This window comes from Protopterus annectens, chromosome 5.part0, assembly GCF_019279795.1.
Source record: "Protopterus annectens isolate FY-2018-M chromosome 5.part0, PAN1.0, whole genome shotgun sequence".
Taxonomy (NCBI): Eukaryota; Metazoa; Chordata; order Ceratodontiformes; family Protopteridae; genus Protopterus; species Protopterus annectens.
This window is the reverse complement of record NC_056735.1, coordinates 811,306,439-811,324,463: the sequence shown is the minus strand read 5'-3', so window position 1 is coordinate 811,324,463 and position 18,025 is coordinate 811,306,439.

Below are 18,025 nucleotides of genomic sequence, written 5' to 3'. Positions count from 1 at the left end.
TTACAGTAAACCTGACTTAAAAAACACAAAGTCTACTCACCCTTTATGCTTTTCAAAACAGAGTTTAACCATAAAATTGCTCAAATTATGATGCTTACAATTATTTAAGGTGCTGCATAACTTTCAGTTTAACTTTTCTAATAGATCTACCTATGTAAAATAAATTACATGAGTATGTTAAATTGCCAGTGATGAAAGGTAAACAGAATAGTGCTTTATAAAAAATGTTCCTACTAGAAAATTTAAAGAAGTCTTTGATGTTACTTATTTGTACGCTTTACCACACAACCAAGGGAATTCACATGATGAAGTCTCCCAGTATTAAGAAGATGGGATTAGATACTCAGTAAAAGAAGGCACGCTGTCTGTGAACTGAAGACACCTGGCTCTAGCTGACCTAAAAATAATAATACTATTGTATGTTCTAAAAAATAAATAAATAAATGAATAAATAAATAAACTTTATTTTTTAATGTTAGATTGTGGGATTCTAAAGCCAGACCAGTTTAAGTTAATTCACAAAATGAGCTTCTCCATAGTTATTATGCCACAAAATGTGTTATGAAGCAGATCTTACAGGGGCTCTTCTTACAAAATCATAACTAGATACTGTTAACCTAGGTAGAAATATCTTTCTACAGGTATGCCCAGCAAGTGCAAAGTACTATAAAATTAATCCACAAAAAAAAAAAAAAAAAAAAAAAGACAAATTGAAAAGGAGAATGATATGAAATAATTGACCATTGTAGACACAGAAAATTCAACTTGGTAAAGAAACACTTTTGACAAGAGACAATGGATGTTTAGTACCATTAGCCCTGAGATTGATTCATACTTGGAAAGGAAAGCAGTCATATGAGTGCTTTTTTAATAAATATTCACCTTAAAATGTAGCTCTGTTAGTTTAGTGAAAGCCACATTAAAAGCATGTATACCTTATAATCTCCCAAAGACAGAAATATATAAATGATATGCACAATATTGCCTAACTTACCTATCTACTTATGATATCAGTATGGGGCACATATCTGAAAAAGGGATTGTACCAGTTTCTAATGTATTTTACTTTACTAAGGCAATAGGTGCATGACTGCTGAATCATACACCAATGCACTGTATGAGCTCGCCTCCAAAATAAGGAAGCCAATCTGGTGGTTCCCCATCATAAACAAACTCTACAAAAGAAGGAAAAAACTGTTGCAGAAAAGGATGAATTCCCAAGTCTGGAAAAAGTCCTTGTTAGCTTCAGCAAAAAGCTGAGATCCATCATTAAATCCTCTAAAGCTAGCTATGAAAACAAAATTGCTGCAGATTATAAAGACAACCACAAAGCATTCTATAGTTATGTCAAGAATCTGCATTGCAATACTCAGATCTGCTCTGCGTTACAGCACAATGGCAATACATTTACAGAACTAACTGATATTCCCAACATATTGGCCGACAGGTTCAGTATGAACTTTACCCCCCTTTCACCCCTAAATGGCCTATCACAATACCTGAGGAATGCCAACTCCCTATTATCACAGCTACACAGGTAAAAACTGCACTGTTTAAAGCCAAGAATTCAGCTTCCATGGGATCTGATAATATCCCTGGCTGTGTTCTACATGAATAACAAAGTGAACTGGCACCACACCTGAATACCCGGTTCAATCACAGCCTCATTTCACGTTTTGTTCCTACTGAATGGTGCACTGCTACGGTCATCCCACTGCACAAAGGGGGAGCAGCTACAGACCCTTGGAACTACCGCCCCATTAGTCTGATGAGTCTGATATGTAAGGCTATGGAGCGCATCTTGTGCCAATAGCTACGCCAATCTGGTTATGGCCTTATGGGAAGAAGAAAGATTATGTTGTCTTGATTTATTTCGGAGACATGTCTTGTTTTATAGACGCTTCGTGGATGATTTGTTTTTTCTATGGGATGGCTGCTTGAGTCATTTACTAGTGTTTGAGGAACAAGTCAATATGCTTACTCCTTATTTGAAATTTTCTATGAACTATTCGAATCAGAACATCTCTTTTTTAGATGTGAATATATGGCAGTTACCGAATGGTGGCTTCAATACAGGGGTGCATAGAAAGTCTTGTTATAAGAACACGCTTTTACATAGAGACAGTATGCACCCAGGTCATATTTTTACTAACATCCTTAAAGGGCAGGGGATCAGGGTTTCTAGATTGAACCCATGCCTAGAAGAATTTGAGAAAGAATTGAGTGATTTAGCTGTTAGGTTTAGTGATAGGAATTACAGACCTATAGAAATTGAGAAAGCGTTTACCCAAGTCAGGGAAAATAGTCAAGGAAGGGCATGCCCTATATTCTCGGAGACAGGGCTGCAAGTTTATAGAATGAATACTGAAAGGACCCTTGCCAACAATGTTAGTAATAAGAACCAGCAGAGGTTAACTTTGTTTTATACACAGGATGTGCATAGTATCAAAAATGTCATTACTAAGCATTGGGATTTATTGACTTTGGATCCCAAGGTCAAGAGATATGCAGGTGAACAACCGTGTTTTGTTTATAAAAATAGAAAGAACCTGCATAGGTTATTGTGTTTTATGAATAATAAATAAAATGGGAATAATTTATGCTTTGAAGGCACACAACCTTGTCATAAGTGTAACTATTGTATTAATATTAATGACATTAATGTCTTTGTAGATCCTAACACTGGACAGGTGTTTCGTATCAAAATTAGCGCTAATTGTAGCACTAGACATGTAGTATATATTGCTACCTGTGTATCCTGCCAATCATTTTATATTGGCAAAACTGATAGGATGTTGAAAGAAAGAATAAGAGAGCACTTATATCAAATTCGTATTGGATCTGAAGTTAATGCACTATCTAAACATGTCTTACAAAATGATAGTACGCATAGGTTTCTATTTTCAGTGTTGCATGTGAACACACCTAGTATGAGAGGAGGTGATGTCATGAACTATACTGAAGAAGCTGAGACGAAATGGATTATAAAAACACAAGCACATATCCCCCCAGGTTTCACTGACAGGGTTCCCCTTAGACCTGCCCTTAAGAACAGGAGACATAGAAAATAGATATAGTGTGATTTCTGATGAATAGGACCCGTGACCTTCTATGATGAAATTTTGAAGTAGTATGTATGAAAGTTTTATGCAGTATGTATGTGTATGTTTTTAGGCGAGCGATATATGTGCTTTTTTATATATATGCATATATAGTTGTTGTTTTTATGTATATATATATATATATATATATATATATATGTATATATATATATATATATATATATATATATATATATATGTATATATATATATATATATATACTTATATATGGTTGAATTTTAAAATGCATTTGATTAATTTTTGTTGATTTATGAAATGTTTTATGGAGTTGATGCCTTTAAGGGGCTATTTTATTAATCAATTAATTGTGTTGATTGGCACATTTTGAATTTTTTATATAAGCCTCATTCTTAGATTTGACTGTTATAGGCTTGATAAAGCTTGATAGCGAAAGCGCTTGCCAACTGTGTACATTGAATAAAATTGCTACTTTGTGTTTTAAATCAAAAGTGGATTGTTATACTATTTGAAATTGATATCCTAGGAACCAGGGTCTGAAGAGACGTGGACTGCCTTTTATGTTACTTGTTTGCCGACTGCCTGGGGTGACTGCGAACTAGTTTCTGACTTTATTTTTATGAACTGGCTTCTTTTGTTGTTCGCAGTCTTTAACCAACTCGTGGTATTTCTGTTTATAATTTTTAAGAGACAATGGATGTTTAGTACCATTAGCCCTGACATTGATTCATACTTGGAAAGGAAAGCAGTCATATGAGTGCTATTTTAATAAAATATTCACCTTAAAATGTAGCTCTGTTAGTTTAGTGAAAGCCACATTAAAAGCATGTATACCTTATAATCTCCCAAAGACAGAAATATATAAATGATATGCACAATATTGCCTAACTTACCTATCTACTTATGATATCAGTATGGGGCACATATCTGAAAAAGGGATTGCACCAGTTTCTAATGTATCTTACTTTATTAAGGCAATAGGTGCATGACTGCTGAATCATACACCAATGCACTGTATGAGCTCGCCTCCAAAATAAGGAAGCCAATCTGGTGGTTCCCCATCATAAACAAACTCTACAAAAGAAGGAAAAAACTGTTGCAGAAAAGGATGAATTCCCAAGTCCGGAAAAAGTCCCTTGTTAGCCTCAGCAAAAAGCTGAGATCCATCATTAAATCCTCTAAAGCTAGCTATGAAAACAAAATTGCTGCAGATTATAAAGACAACCACAAAGCATTCTATAGTTATGTCAAGAATCTGCATTGCAATACTCAGATCTGCTCTGAGTTACAGCACAATGGCAATACATTTACAGAACTAACTGATATTCCCAACATATTGGCCGACAGGTTCAGTATGAACTTTACCCCCCTTTCACCCCTAAATGGCCTATCAGAATACCTGAGGAATCACAACTCCCTGTTATCACAGCTACACAGGTAAAAACTGCACTGTTTAAAGCCAAGAATTCAGCTTCCATGGGATCTGATAATATCCCTGGCTGTGTTCTACATGAATAACAAAGTGAACTGGCACCACACCTGAATACCCGGTTCAATCACAGCCTCATTTCACGCTTTGTTCCTACTGAATGGTGCACTGCTACGGTCATCCCACTGCACAAAGGGGGAGTAGCTACAGACCCTGGGAACTACCACTCCATTAGTCTGATGAGTCTGATATGTAAGGCTATGGAGCGCATCATCATGGACCTTATAAATAAGGACATAGGGAATCTCCAAACTCTGGACCCCACACAGTTTGGGTTTGTGAAAGGTAGATCATGCCTTCTCAACCTGATAGACTTCTTCAAGTCCATCACCAGAGCTGTGGATGAGAGCAAGATAGTTCACACAGCCTACCTAGAGCTTGCCAAGGCCTTTGACACCATCCCTCACTCAGGAATCATAGACAGACTCACTAAACTAGGCATAAACCCCTATGTCATAAGATGGGTTGCCAACTGGCTTGCTGATAGAACCCACACTGTGAAAGTAGCGGACTTCAAATCTTACTACCAACCAGTTACAAGTGGTGTCCCACAGGGATAGATCCTCACCTGTTTGGCATCTACTTCTCTGAAGTTCAAGCCAACAAAAAGGGACTCTGGCTGACCTAGTTCGCAGATGATTGCAAACTGGGAGCCATTATTGATTCTCCAACTGATGTAGGCATTCTACAAAAAGGCCTCACTGACACCAATGACTGGTGCCAGAACTATGGCCTTAAGCTCAATGCCAAAAAGTGCATTGTCATTCTCTTTGGGAAAAATTCAGTGCCCCTGAACTACCACATAGGCAGTAGTCCACTAAACACCGAAGGTGTGATAAGAGACCTGGTGACACAGGTTGACAGCAACCTCTCCTTTGATAACCACATTTCCACTGTAGTCAGAAAGTCCTTCTATGTGGCACACATCATTACAAAAAGGTTTCTCATCCAGGAAGAAAGAGGTCATAATCCCTTTCTACTCGTCCCTCATTAGACCTATATAGAATACAATGCCCTGTTTGGTATGTACCTCACTAGACACCTATAACAACTGGAAAGGCCACAAAAATACCTCACTAAGAGGATCTTAGGCCTTAGACACATGCCCTATATGGAGAGATTCAAAAAACTCCAGCTATACTCTGTCTCTTATCGCCTACTTAGGGGCGATCTCTGCTTGACCTACAAAACCATGTCTGACCCAGAGCTGCTAGATATGCTATATCTAAAGAAATCCCAATCTCTCCGTGCCACACTTTCCAAGGACCTAAACCTCATTACCACAATAAACAGAACATGCTGGAGGGACAGGTTCCTAACCCAGTGACTTCCCAAACTCTGGAACAAACTTCCCATTCACATCAGGCAGAACACTTCACTGGCCCCCTTTAAGAGAAATCTTAACGAGTGGATGGGCAATAGGAAGTTCATTCTGGGGATCACTTCAGTGGCCTTGCTTGACAGGGGCACTGGGAACTAACTTTGGGCGGCATGATGCCAGGGAATCTTCTTGGTCTCGGCTTATATAGGCTCCAGGGTCATTAGTCTAGTACACACCTATGAACCTATAAAAAAAAAGGAAATTATTTAGCTTTCTACATAATTTGATGAAAACAGTCTAAATTAAACTACTTTGTTCATGTCATCTCCCATATTCTTTATTCAGTTGTATTTATTTATTTACATCTGTTAACTGGATTGTTAAAATTCAATTTTAATGGAAATCCAAGGAGAAAATCTCCAAATATATATTTAGCATGTAATGAAACATGCCTTGACTTACACATACAAGACTATTTATTAGTTATGTACACAGGTATGTTTAGAAATAAAACTATACCTATTTTAAAAGAGTTCATATCTAGTTATTAAAAAATAGACAACTAACTATATTAATACATAGTGTAAGATTTGCTGAGCTAAAGTAATTCATATCTATTTAATGATAACAGAAATATGGATTATGTAGGACCCTATCTTCTGTCTCTCTTCCTTTTTAACTCAATATTGTTTGATTTTATTATTTGTTTATTGATGTCATTTGATTTCTTGTTTGGATTTTTTGATTTTTATCAGCTATTATTAAATTGATTTATAATGTACTATGTAATTATGTAAACTTCTTAGTAATCATTTTATACTGCAACTTGCATTCCTTACTACAAACATTGTAACCTTACTTTGGGAGCTTTTCTCCTCGGGTCTCCACTGAAAACCGGCTTTTTTTGCCCAGTCGGACACTACCCAGTTACCAAATGTAAATAAATAAATAAATAATGGAAACATGTATAGATAAAAAAAAACGTTGCCCATGCATTATGTTTCATAATAACTGCATATTCTTATTTTGTTGATATGTTTCTTTAACATACACTTAAATGCATGAGACTTACAGGTGTGCCTCAGACTACAGGGCGGATTGTTCCAGAACTTTCCTGCACAGCCTGAATAACATGACTCTCCATTCCTATTTGTGGAGCTGGTGATATGCAAGAAACAGCAGGTAAATGATCAGAACACCAATTGAAGTATAACTATATCTTTACCTATATCTATATCAGGTTAAAGTATGGATTCACTATATGTTCTCAATTCCTAAGTAATTGAAAACTGCTGTCTTGAAACTGAGGATAGAAATGCCTTGTAGTTCATCTAGGCTGATGCTTATGTTCAAACTTGAATATGAGCTCAGACAAACATCTATGGGGATTGTGCAAGAGAATGATTTAGGATTAGAAAGCAGAAGGGGGGGGGTTAAGATTATGGAATGGGAGAGGGATTTTATAGTTAGGAAGTCGGAAGGGAGTTTTAGGGTTGGGAATAGATTCAGGAATTTAGGTTTAGGGAGTGATCAGTGGATTTAGGTTTAGTAGGGGTAGAGTTTTAATTTTCAATTGTGAATAAAGACATTAGGGTTAGGGAGGGGTAGTGGTAGTCTGGGTAAGGTATAGAGGAGCTGGGTTCAGAACTGGTTAGGTGCTTTAGGTTTACAGTTTAAGCACAGGTAGTGCAATATAGTTTATAGGATTGGGTATTTGTAGGGCTATGCAGAAATGGGATATCAAGTTATTGATTTTTAGAGTACTTAGCAAGTGGCAGGTAACAAGTGTACTGCAAGCTATTAGCATGCAAGCATCTGTAGTAGTAGACTATAGTGTACTGGCAACTGCTAAACAGTATAGTCTGCAGTCTGTTCTACTGGCAAAGCTTAACGAAAAAGTGAATAGGTTGTGTTTAAAGTCAAGCAAGTTTAAGTTAAATGGTGAAAGGCAGTGAGAATACTCTTCTATGATAATCCACTGCAAATCTAAACATTTTGTTGTATCCTAATTCTGACACGTATTTTGGAGGTGACTGGAGGTCAATGAGAAGTCATGCTGAATAAAAGTACATTGCTACACTGTCTTGTCTTGCACTGAAATACTGGAACTTATGTAAACCTCCAAATGTTTTAATGATTTAGTGAAAATAGAATCTACATAAATGTCGAAGTTGAGCAAGCTGTTAGTAATAGCTTCGACCATTTCAGAGAGTCCAATGCTTGACTACCTGAATCATTGAAAAAGAACATATTGTTATATGAACTGTGATTGGTTAAGCAATCAGACATCAGGATATTTGCCAGTGGAGAGCATAACATTTGACTTCTAGAACTATGGTTCAGTCATCCATTTAAAAGCCAATATTTTCATGGATTTTAAGCTGGATTTAAGTTTACTATTTGTTAGTGGTAAAGTGGAATTCACAAAGGAGATGTTTAAATGATTTGCATACTGCACAAAGTTTACCTTCTCACAGTGTCTTGTAATATCATTGCTAAATACTGCAAATTAGGGAGTTCCTAAGGTTTAGCTATGGGGGGTAACTTTGCTTTAAGCACATTATTGAGTCATACCTATCATAGCTGTAACTGGTGAACAACCTAGAAGCCTTGAATATTAGGTATAGCTGGGTGAAATATTTGGCAATGCATTATAATCAACCACATGAAAAGCATCTGTCAGTTTTATATGGAAAGTTTCAGCAGCTTTAGTGCATTCAATGGGCACATATGATTTCAGGGACATGCTTCAAGGCTCCCTCTGTTCCATGTGATGACCTTAAACAATGTTGTTACTTATTAATATGCATAGGTTAAAGTATTGCGTGACCTGTGATAGTATGCAATTTTCAGGATTTTCCAAAAGGAGCAAAAATACATCAATGGTTTTATTTTGGGTCAGTCATATATCTCCTTCATGCACATATACAATGAATGCAGTTTTCTAGACAGATTTAATTCCACCATCCTTAACATAATGGTCAATTGATATTATTATTTTGCAGACAATAGCCAAAGTTAAAAATGTTTGGAACTCTGGAGAAGCGTTTTTCCTGATCCTTATCCAGGTGCTGGTATAAGAAGTTGATATATCTGATTAGTTATAACTGAGTGATTTGAGAAGTTAGGTTAGTGCCTGTCAGATGGATTTTAGTAGAAAAGCTTCACATTTTCTGTAATTTGTTGGACAGATTTATGAAAGCTGTAACTAAACATTTCTCACAAACTCCTTGCTAAGAAGAAAGACACATGGATTTATGTACTAAGCATTATATTTTGTTAATTCATACCAGACATTGCAAGGGTTCAGTGGGTATTATGCAAAAACTTAAAAGAATTATGAAACATGCAATGCGGCTGTTTCCTTGTGTAACAATGGGTTTCAGTATGTGTAGCTAGCATTGATTTATTCATTGCATCTCTGTATTACATAGGATTAATAACAGACGTTGTTTATTGCTATGTATACTAAAGATGATCTCTGAATGGCCTTGCATTTTTAATAGCAAAGTAATCCTAGGAATCTCTTTTATTTTGATTCGGCTTATGTACGTAGCCATACAATGTGAAATATACAGAGAGGTTGCACTAAGGAGATGTGAGTATCAATAACAGGTAAGAGACAAGATAATGGCAATTAATTTGAGTCAGAGCACTTGTAGAAAGCTGCATATCTCAAACCTGTTCCCATTTTTAAGGAATTTTGAAGACAACATGAAAGCTTTCAATTACTGAAAATATTGTGAATACTGTTTATTAAAAATTAACCTGTGCAGTTGTCTTCAGAAAGCACCAGCATCAACATAGTATCTGTAAAATGTGTCAGTTAAACAAAATTAGTACAGTGTTGTAGTGGGTCCCTATCTGTTGATTGATTTTTCAGAAACTCGAACCCCATGTGGTCGAGACCATATTATCAAGTTTATATAATTTGCAGGGGTTGTGGGGGTCACAGGGGGTAGATTTTCTGATTTTTTTTGATTTTCAAGTTTTTGCAAAATCAATCTCATGGTCTCATTGATATTTTATTTTATTTATTTTATATGACATTTCTTAACTGGGTCAGTCCAACTGGGCCAGAAGCCCATTTTCAGTGGAGACCTGAGGAGAAAAGCCCCATAGTATTTAACATAAATAAATTCACAGTAAAGTAGAAAGATATATTCTTAGTTATACATAGTAGTTAGAGTAAAATGTTGCATCAAGGAAAATATACAAAAACAAAAAGGATTGAACACCAAAAAATACAGTTTTAAGAAAAATTACAATTGACAGGAAGTTGCATCATTGACGATGTACAGTAATGTATTTACAGCTGATGTCTAGTAAAGAGAAGCAACATAGGTTTGAGAGCTTCTGTAAATATCAGATAATATAAAATAATACATAGAATACAAGGGTCTATATTAAAATCCCAAAAGGCCTTAACATCAAATGTATGTACATCGACACATAAAAGATGAACGTGTTACATCAAACAAGAGCACCTCACAGGTACGTTCAAATTAACATAAACTGAAATGAACCCACTTTTGCAGGGGGCCAAGCCTCCCTTCACCCCCATGTGAGAGGCTTTGCCCCCACACCCCCTACTTAAATATGCCAACTCCGAAACCGCACCACAGTGGGGAAAATGATATATTTCCTTATCCCCATGATCACGCAGCTGGCTAAACAAACATGTTCGCCGTTGTGATTTTCACCGCTTACGTGTTTCAATGTTTATGTAAATCAACCTTTATGTATCAATGTACATACATTCGATGTTATATAGAGACCCAAATACAATACGTGCATACACAATCACATTGTTTAAAAGAAAAAGAATGCAGTGGATATTGAGATGTTAATAGAGAAACTACAGTATAAAGGGAGTTTGATGGAAAAAGAAGCTGTGAAGTTGATCATAGAGGGAGAGAAAAATGAGTCATGAGGTAAGGGTGGATATGTTTTCAAGTTTCCAAAAAGTCGATCATCTGATATAGACCCATTGCAGTACAGTATAAAAACCACATTAGAATATTCAGTACATGCATTTATGTTTTAAGATATACTATTTTTTCCAAATTATCACTCAAAACTCTCAGTGGCCTTTTACAGCTTCATAACCAAACAGCATGTCAGGCCATAAACTGCAGGTTTCTCATTGATTACATCACACATTTGATGATAAGATATGAAAATAACCTATGTACTTCAAATTTTATTTTTTAAGGAAATGCAGATCAAAAGCACACAATAATCCATTTCACATTTATGATTTTACAATGTATTCTGGTGTGCTGTTTTTTTTTTTTTAAGTCTTATTGAACTTTTGACCTACACACTCATTTGAAATGCATGAGTAAATGAGGAAACGCTTATGACTGAATGATACTGACCTACTTGCAGTGCATCTGTACTAAAGTGTTTGTAGCTCTGTAGTTCTATGAGTTGTATTTTTTAAGTAATTTAATTGTATATTCATTTGACCACATTCACATGCAGAATGGGACCCTTTCTATGACAACAATGGTTATATATGTTTTATTGTAAAACATATTACATGGGTAACATACAAGGTAAGCTGCATGTTGCTCATGGAGTAACTAGGCCTCTGCAGCCATTTACTATGCAGAGTTCTGCTGTGAGAAACATTTATGCAGTTTGTTTCTAAGTAGTGTGGGTATTTGTAGCATTGTCCATATTCAGGCTTGTGATTGGGCCTAATGTTTGTGGAGGCTGTGTGTCTGAGCACATGTTCAGGGACATCTTGGTTTAGCCAAAGTCATCAGACATCTCAGTGAGAGAGAATTGTTTATGGTCAATGGCTGAATGAGGTCACCTGGACTACAGCTTAGACTAAGCACCTCATTGGTTCTTTTGAGCTTTTTTTTTTTTAAAGTTGTCTCAGGTTTCAACTTTCTGTTACCTAAGAAGTTAAGTTTGTGAGTGTTTTTGCCATTTTACACTGAGCTAATCAAAGGAAGGACACTGAGCAAACTCGGATCTATAATATATAACATTAAGTATCCTGTTTTTTGCTTATTTTCTCAAGTTATTTATAGCACTTTGCCTGCTATATATTTTTCTAGCTAGTTTCACTGTGTGTGAGGTATTAACTGGAAATTTTCCACTTTTATTAAGCATCTGTTGGGTTGTTTAATTCTGATAACTTGTTTGCAGTTAAAAGCTTTCTCTAGAGGCTCCTTTAGCTGTTTAAATCTTGCATTTAAAGGCTCACAGCTGCTTTTCTGCTGTGAGAAACATTTCTGCAGTTTGTTTTCCACCCTCCCTCCCTATTGGTATGCTGTTCTTATAGTTGGTGGCTTTGCAGTTGCCCGCCCCTATTGTAAATTTGATCTGGGACCGTCATCCCAGTCTAGTGTTATTAGCTCATTCTACCTAATACAGGGAGAACATTTGAGAAGGCCAATCAGCTTTGTTTTTGCTCCAACTTTTTCTTTCCACAAAAAAAAAAAAAATTCTAAGCTTGTTTCCTGCCTATCCTGTGGGTAGTCTAGTCTGGAGAAAGAGTTGCTGTGTCCAGGACTATCTGTGGACTTCTAAGCCCCCAGACCTTTATGTGTTGGAGGGAAGCCTTCTAGCTTAATTTTGTTTCTTAGAACTAGCCAGTTTTTTAAGTTTCAGCACTCAAGTCTGTTTCTTTGAGCTCAGCACTTGTTCAGAACTTATTGTAAGCACTAAATAAGCTATAAATTACTACAGTACTAAACTTTCCTCACAGTCTAGAGGAAAACATTTCTAGTACTTAACAAATAAGCACCTATCCAGGCATGTCTAAGGGTCAGCTCCTGCTGTTTTCTCCTGTCTACCTGATAAATCTGGGCATATTGGGGCAATGCAGCAATTGCCTCATGTAAACAGACAACCCTATCCTCCTTCCACCCAATACCACAGCCTGTGAGAGATGCTCTTATATAGCCAAACTAGAAGCAAAGCTCTCTTCACCTAAGACTAGACTAGACAGTCAAGAGGAGAAGGTAAACATTTGCACAACACCACACTCAGCACATAGTCCTTCAAAACCTACACCACCAAAACAAACACATAGAAACACAAAACACACACCTAGATTCGTGGAGGCTCTCAGTAAAAACCTGCCCAAGCAACAGGCATCTCCAAAGCAGAACCATAGCCCCTAAGGCATAACAACGTACCCAACACTCTAGTCATAGGTGACTCTATAGTCAGGCACACTGATGTTCCATTCACCAGGCTAAACAAGGAGAAAGTTACAGTCAGCTGCCTGTCGGTTGCCAGGATCCACCACATAACGCATGCACTCAGGTCACTCCACAACAAGTACAAATATGACTCTGTCATTGTCCATATTGGTGTGAATGACCTGAGACGTAAATCCCTGGACTACATGAAAAGGGACATGGAGGAGCTGTCTGATCTTGTATCCCAGGCAGGTATGACCCTAGCCCTGAGTAGCATCCTGTCATCACCCAGAATGATACCACAGTACAAGGACAAAATGATTGACTTCAACAATTGGCTAAGCTTCTGGTGTCATTCTAAAGGAAACCAGTATCTGTCTGCCTGGGATGACATGATCAACAAACTATGATGCTTTGCCAGAGATGGCCTGCACCTGTCACCCCTGGGATTCCAGATACTGGCTAAGGCTCTAGCCACCCCTATAGTGCCTTTTTTAGACAAGGTTCAGATGACAAATTCACCACTGTAACAGGCACAAGCAAGAAGAATTTGAGGGGTTTTCTACTCAATGCTAGAAGTCTAAACCTAAAAATGCACTCACTCGAGACACTTCTTAAAATGGAGAACACTGACATCTCTGCAGTGACAGAGACCTGGTTCAAGGCTCCAGAGAGTACCCCTGCATTACCAGGCTATAATTCATACCACATCTTTTGGCCACCTAACCTGGAACGAAACACTAAAGGCGGAGGCGTGTCCATATTAATTAAGGATATCCACACCTACAGGCTAGATGCTTAGCCTAATGCATCTGAGATTATCCAAGTGCAACTAACTCTGGGAAAGACCGCAATCCAAATTGTAGCCTGCTACAGATCTCCCACCATGCCTCAGGATTGCCTCTCCTCATTTCTTGATACACTGGAAAATATTAGGGTACAACCTAACACCCTAATAATGGCCGATTTCAACTACCCCACAATTAACTGGGAAAACTACTCATGTACCAACTCTTGTGCTCAACGTTTTCTGGAATTCATAAATTCCAATGCCTTGGATCAACTTATCCACACCCCCGCCAGGGGCAGCAATATCCTAGACCTGGTTATTACCAACATGGGCAACCGGTGCTCCACACCAGAGGTCAATTCCTCGTTGGTCAGATCCGATCACAAGCTAATCACCCTAGACATCCACATCCTTCCCCCACCCCCAATTAGGGGAAACCACAGTAAAAAATGTCTCCAAAGCCAACTTCATGCTTCTTAAGACAGAAGTGGCAAACTTCACGACACCCATGCTGGCAGACAATAGAGGTATTTCTGCAGAATTCTACACAAATGCACTTTATAAGCACTTACACGAGTGCATGGATCGTGCAATCCCTAACAGAACCAAGATGCTATCCTCCAAAAAAAGGAAGCCAATCTGGTGGTCCCCTGCCATAAACAAACTCTACAACAGAAGAAAGAAACTGATGCAAAAAAGAGTAAAATCCCATGATTGGAGAAACTCCCTGGTCAGCCTCAGTAAGAAGCTGAGATCCCTCATGAAATCCTCCAAAGCAAGTTATGAAAACAAAATCACCACCGACTCTAAAGACAACCACAAAGCATTCTATAGCAACACTCAGATCTGCTCTGAGTTACAGCATAATGGCACTAAATATACAGAACCAACTGATATTGCCAACATCCTGGCAGATAGGTTCAGTGCTAACTTTACCCCCCTGTCATCCCCTAAAGGGCCCATCTCTATACCAGAAGAATGCAAAGTTCCTGTAATCACGGCTGCACAGGTAAAAAACACACTATCCAAAGCCAATAATACAGCATCCATGGGACCTGACAACATCCCAGGCTGTGTTCTACATGAACTACAGAATAAACTGGCACCCCACCTAAATACCATGTTCAATCATAGCCTCACCTCAGGCTATGTGCCTACTGAATGGCGCACAGCGACGGTTATGCCACTTCACATAGGTGGAGCCACCACAGACCCTGGAAACTACTGTACCATTAGCCTAACAAGCCTGGTCTGCAAGGGTATGGAACGTATCATCATGTAACTTATAAACAATGACATTGGTAATCTCCAAACTCAGGACCCCACCCAGTTCGGGTTTGTAAAAGGCAGATCATGTCTCCTAAACCTGATAGACTTCTTTGAAGCAGTCACCAAAGCCATAGATGAAGGTAAGGTGGTTCACACAGCCTATCCGGATCTTGCCAAGGATTTCGACACCATCCACCACTCTGGAATTATAGATAAACTCACTAAACTAGGTATAAATTCCTATGTCACAAGATGGGTTGCCAACTGGCTCACTGACAGAACCCACACTGTGAAAGTAGCAGACTCCAAATCCAACTTCAGACCAGTAACAAGTGGAGTACCACAGGGTTCAGTCCTGGGTCCTCTCCTGTTTGGTATCTACTTTTCTGAACTACAGGCTAACACAGAAGGTCTTCGGCTAATGAAGTTTGCAGATGACTGCACACTAGGAGCCATAATCAAAACTCCAAAAGATGTAGACATCCTACAAAAGAGCCTTGCTTTGACAGATGCCTGGTGTCAAAGCCATGGCCTCAAGCTCAATGCCTAAAAGTGCATTGTCATCCTTTTTGGTAAAAACTCTGTACCCATGAACTACCACATAGGCGGTAGTCTACTTAACACCGAAAGTGTGATAAGAGACCTTGGGACACAGATGGACAGTAGTCTCTCCTTTGATAATCACATCACCACAGTAGTCAGGAAATCCTTCTATGTGACACACCTCATCACAAAAGGTTTCTCATCCAGGAAAAAAGAGGTCATTGTTCCTCTCTACTCATCACTCATTAGACCCATTATAGTGTACAATGCCCTGTTTGGTATGTACCTCACAAGACATCTACAACAACTGGAAAGGCCGCAGAAGTACTTCACAAAGAGGATTACTGGCCTCAAACAGATGCCCTATGCAGACCGTCTCAAAAAACTGCAGCTTTACTCCGTCGTATATCGCCTACTCAGTGATGATCTCTGCCAAACACACAAAGCTATGTCAAACCCAGAGTTTTTTGACATGCTCCACTTAAAGAAATCATAATCCCTACGAGCTACACGCTCTAGCGACCTAAACCTTGTCACCACAATAAACTGAACATGCTGGAGGGATAGATTCCTGTCCCAGAGACTTCCCATACTCTAGAACAAACTACCTATCTATATCAAACAAAGCTCCTCATTAGCACTCTTCAAGAAAAATCTTGTTGACTGGATGGGAGATAGGAAATTTACCCCGGGATCACTTCTGTGGCTCTGCTCGACAGTGGCACAGGAAAATAATTTTCTTGGGTGACGAAAGCCAGGGTACCTTTTAGCTAGGCTTATATAGGCCCTAGGGCCAATAGCCTAGTACCTACCTATGAACCTATGATAAACAGCTGCTTTGATCGTCTATGATTTCTCACTGCCAAGTAATGATCACTAAGCAGTGACATCACATGTGGGACACAGGACTTTACATCTTTATAGACTGTGTAACTTCAGTTCTCTTCTTTTTTAATTTTTCTGACAGCTGTAACCTTTGGATTAGTGAGCAATCTAAATATCTGTAATGCTCCACCTCCTGAAACAAGTTGGATTGCAGCTTTTTGTCTTCCTTCACCACACTCCAAAACTGTCAAAGGCAAATGCTTCTGTTTTTATGAAAGTCAGTAATAATTCTAAGTTGTGTTACACAGTCTTATAATATTGGCCAGAGCTACTAGCTGTTTTAAGTGTCATTGAGATTTGACTGTAGATAATCTACCATACACAGATAGGCTAAAAGCCCTATTCCTCTACTCAGTTTCATACAAACTCCTCAGAGGTGACCTCTGTCTGGCATACAAGGTGATCTCGGACCCTGCCTTGATGGGACTGCTGCATATCCACAAGTCAAGTTCCACTTGAGTAACCCGCACACGCAGCCTCAAACTGGTCTGTGACATCAATAGGATTTGTTGGCTGGACAGATTTGTATCCTAGAGACTGCCCCATCTGTGGAATAGACGTCAAGCAGAGTACCTCTTTACCCCTTTTTAAGCGCAACCTGGACAAAGGGATGGGAAATAGAAAATGCATCAATGGGATTCCACCTGTGTCCCTGCTGGACAGGGGCATCTGGTGCTGATTTGTCTATACATGGGCTAAACTCTTGGCTAGGCTTACAAGGGCCTCAGGGCCAATAGCCTAGTAACTTCCTTTGATCCTATGATCCTATAAAGGGCCTTGAACATCTTGTTTCTTAATTCTTTTAGTTATTTACACTTTATAAAATGACAATAAGTTGCACACTATCCACTGGAATCTCTGATCTACATACACTAAAAAAAGTCTGAAAAGCACATTTAAATTGCTTTTTTTTCAGGAGGGCAAACCCTGCTTCACCTTCCAAACTTATATATACCCTAGTCACACCAACTTAAAGAAGGGCAAACTTCACTGAAGGTAGGATTCAATGACAGGGACTTCCTATGAAGGAACTCTAATCATCAGTGGCTTGAACCTCGAGCAACTGAAACTTGTGAGTTCACTCTTTGCCTACCTGTAGGTTACCTGAGTTGCACAAGAACTACTCCATCTAGTTACATGTATGTTAGTTCAGTTGCTAAGACTTTTGTATGGTTGTTTTTGTATGAAAAAAAAATATTATTTCAAAATCAAAATGTAAATAAAATATAGAAAGAATTTTGAGTGTTATAAACTGACCTTATTAACTAGCCTTGTCATTTTTGCTGACATGAATTCTTTAAGGCAACCGATTCTGAAATGTTTGTTTTTCTACTGTTTGTGTAGAAGAATTTGTCTTTCCAAACAACTGCAAGTGAGCCATGGTTATCCAAACGTCTTAAAAAGATAAATTATATCACACTAGTGACATATTTCTCATATGTGCATTCTCTTTTTTATTACTTTATATAATTTCTTTTATA